Below are 4,252 nucleotides of genomic sequence, written 5' to 3'. Positions count from 1 at the left end.
GAGGTGTCTTTCTTTTTTTTATGATATTGGTATTCCCTTTCTGCTCTTAGGTTTACCACTTGTAGATCAAAGAGCCTCTGATATATGACCGGCAGTGTTTAATACATTTGCATTGTTCTGTCTACATTTAAACTCTGTCCTCACTATACTTTAATGTAGCCTCTTTTTTGTAACCTCTCAGCATGAACACAAGTCCTGGTCAAGACGTCTTTTGGTCTAGTTGAGTTTGTAAACTTCACTTTGCTATGCATTATAAAATACCAGAACTGTATCAAAATGCAGAGCTGGCCCTGTATAATGCATAGTTAAAAAGATGTTATAAGGTTGTAGCTATGCATGATGCAAGGCCAAGTCAGCCATTCTTGCAGGGGAAATTCAACTGTGCTGGTTCTTCATACCCATTGAAATGTTTCAACAACCTTACATCCACGCTCTGTGTTTACACCCCACGGTTTGCTTTCATTCATTACCCTTTTAACTTTGCTAAATTACACTCTTGTGGCTGTCTGCAAAACTCAAGCAGGTGAATATGTTGAAGCGACCCGTGTGGAATGGCAATGTGGGAATGGGAATAGCCCGAAGATTTGTTTTTTTTTTCTGTGACCACCACACGTGGACTGGCCAGCAGGACATTTTCTGAAATAATGTACCTTCTGGTAGAAGATTCACTTTTTTTTGATCAGACTCCTTTTCGTGTATTATAGTTCTTGGCTCCTTTTTGTAAGCCTGTCTTTTGTTTTCAAATATCTGTTCTAAAGCAATTAGACCAGATAATAATGGAATTCAGCCATTTACTTTAAGGTAGAGAGGAAGAAATTGGGTCATCGTATTGCAATTTAGAGAAGACTATTACACTCAAGGGATTACTAAAGCAAAGATTTGTCTCTAGATTGTAAGCTTGTTCAAGCCGGGCCCTCCTCACCTGTTTCTGTAAGTCAAATTGTTATATACTACTTATGTCCTCTACACATTGTACAGCGCTACGGGATACGATGGTGCTATATAAAGCAAATTATGATGAAGAAAGGGGATACAAGTTTTTCCGAAACAAGACTTAATATTTGCATTTAACATCCCTTGTATTGAAAGGGTTAAATATCCCCACTATTTTTTGGCATGTTCTCTACTAAGAACGTGACCTTACAACAGGTCGGTAGCACACAGTTATGGGATAAGTACAAGACCGAACAGCGTGCAATCTAATGCCGTTTCTTTAATAGCCAGGCAACAAAGCATGGTTATCTCTAATGTACGTCGACCGGGGGAGGGCTGGCAATATTGAATACGGGGGGTCAGGCCCAGCCACGTGACTGGAAATACATTATCGGTACATTACAAACATTTCTGTGGAATCTTGTATCAAGTTATTGTATGGTTTTAAATTGCCGCAGGTTTCAGATCTTTAAAAGGCTCGTCTCCATCATGCCGCTCTCCAAAATAGTCCTTATCTGTGAAAATTGCTGTAAGTACAAAAAGCTTTACGCCTGAGAAAAGTAGCCGCAGATTGTATATATAAACTGCAAACAAATATTTTATAAATTGCTAGTCCTGTTTCTGAGTGTCCATAACCTAAAAAGCCGCAACTATCGGCTCTATTACTTTACAGCGGGTATTTTGGCTGTCCAAAAATAATCTTGAGAGAAGACGCACAAAAAGTGTTTTTTTTTTTTCTAAAATTGTTGAAAAAGTGAAGTGTTAGTGATAACTTTTTACTAAATCGATGGATTGAAAAGAAAAACTTTATGGAGGCTATATTGTAGGAAGACGAAAGGCTTAAGAGTCTTTAAACTCCAAATCTTTTAAGGCTGTTTGGCTCTAATTTGGTTCAGTAGAAACCGGCGGCAGTTTGCGGACTAAATTCCACTGTTAGAATTTTTAAAGCAAAAGTAGTGCTGTTTGCAGGAGACTAACAGTACTTAAAATTTTGTGGAAAAGAAAAATCAGTACATGAGTAAACGCTAGTACTTCAATCTAGTCTACTGCTTAAGGACCCCCCCCCATGAGATTCCATGTAAGTTTTAAGTTGCCTTCCAAAGAGGGGGGGAAAATATCCCCACAAACAACATTAATTAAAAATATAAAATCCAAAGAAAATGACCAAAAAGGACATTCAGTCATATGTGGCAGAGGAGCAGAAAATGTGGCTGAGATTCCCAACGGTTTGACGTGAAGTCTTTCTCAAAGGGACAGCACTTTACTCGTGACCACCTGAAGGACTTGACACGTTTAACAGAGATGCTTTGTCTTGTGTTAGTTTTTTTTCTCCCTCTGGCTAAGTAATTGATGTTGCCTCTGTTTACGGAGTTGGAAATTTTTTATATATATATATATATATATATATATAGATATAGATATAGATATATAGATATATATATAATATTTAAATGCCTATACTTGGTTCCTGGGTGCCTAGACTGGATCATCGTATTCAATGTGTCAACTGACCATCTCAACATCTGATTCATTTTCATGTAAGACAAACAAATGGGTCAGACAGAAATGGCACCTTTCCATTTGAGCCTCAGAGTTTCTGTGGACAACAAAGGATAAGAAATTAAGGTAACTTGTCAACAAGAGACAAACCTGAAGCCACGTTGCCAGACATATAAGTAGGGGTATGGATATCCAGCTGAATTCACAATATGTTGTCACCAACGCAACAGTCAGTCTTCACCACGATGGGACCAAAATGTCTGAGATCTCATGGAGGCCATGGCGGTTTTTTTATCTTGTTTTATTGAAGACATTTGGCACCAAACGCACAGCATACTGAGTGTGTACATTGTATCTACATGTTAGCTCGTGACAACGTTTCTCCTCTGAAGCAATACCTTCGTGCGGGTGTGATGTTGCCGATAAATCCAACACTACCATGACATAAAGGCATACATACACGATTTTACAGCTCAGACACTTGGTGCGTTGCTTTCTGGAAAATAAACGTATCTGCCTTATTACTTCTATGGCCAATTTTCTCCTTCGCCCTTGTTAGCTGTCTCAGTTTCATGAGTCCCATTATATTCAGTATCCATCTCAAGCTGCATGTCGTTTTCTTGTGTGACCCCCCACAGCTCTTTGTAGAGTAGTTAATGTAGCAATTCAATGTTTTCCAAGCTTTTTTCAGTTTGAGGCTAATTGATTCATGATGCCTCTGAAGAAAACATTGTTGGCCTCCCACTGACTTGTTTTAGATGTGTCTGGTGTTTCATCAGTGCTCAAATAATTTTGCAGCTCCTGGTCAGTTTTGAAGGAGAACTTTAGTGGGTTTAGAGAATTCATCAGAACTACTTCTCAGCTTTTTGGCTAAGGTCAAGTGAGTATCTGTGGGAGAGGTCCTCGGTCGTCTGTCATCCGTCCTCAAGGTCGAGATAGCTTGGAGCCCTGAGCTTCTTAGATCCCCCTATCCATGGTCCAGGTCAGGGCGCCAGAATGGAAGGAGGGCTTGATCCAGGACTGGAATATCCAAAAGGCAAATGAGCAGCTACCGAGGACCCACTCTCCCACATACACTAAGCCCTTTACTCATTGAGTGTCAAGAAAAAGGAAGGCATTAAAGATAAGGAATAATGTCAATTCCCCCACAGTGAGGGAAGTTAAACATGCATTGGATAGGGATATGGCTCCTGATTCTGTGACGAGACCAACGCCTGATTAAGGTTTCAGTCTTTATAACAAGAAACATGGGCAGACTAGACGGGCCGAATGGAGACAATTTGAAGTTGCTAAATGGAAGGGCCACATGGTTAAAACATTTCAGCTTGACATATTAAAGTTGATAAAACGTACCCCTCTGGCATTGAATGGGTTACTAAGAGTAAAACTTGCCATATTGTTCTTACATTGCAACATACAAAGTCACCTCTAAAGAAGGGATGTATCACATGAACTAAATGGGGTTACTTCACACTCATAGGGACAAAAGTAATAAGAACTGCTTGGTCCATCTAGTCTCATCCTAAATCCAGGAGTCATATGCCTATCCCGTGCCTCACTGTATTAACCTCGACCACTTATGCTGGAAGGCTGTTTAACTTATCCACCACCTTCTTAGTAAAGTAAAAACCATAGGTTATTTTTTTCCAAAATATATACTGTAATAGAGGTAGAAGGAATTAATATATTTCATTATTAATTTGCTTTTGTTATTGGAGAGAATTGTGCAGCAATATCATGGAATTCTGTCCATCAATAAAATGCAGCTGCAATACCACTTTCCAGCACAGGGGTCAGTAGAGGGCAATAAACTGCACCA

This window comes from Spea bombifrons, chromosome 12 (assembly GCF_027358695.1).
Source record: "Spea bombifrons isolate aSpeBom1 chromosome 12, aSpeBom1.2.pri, whole genome shotgun sequence".
Taxonomy (NCBI): domain Eukaryota; kingdom Metazoa; phylum Chordata; class Amphibia; order Anura; family Pelobatidae; genus Spea; species Spea bombifrons.
Note: the sequence above shows the minus strand (reverse complement) of the source record.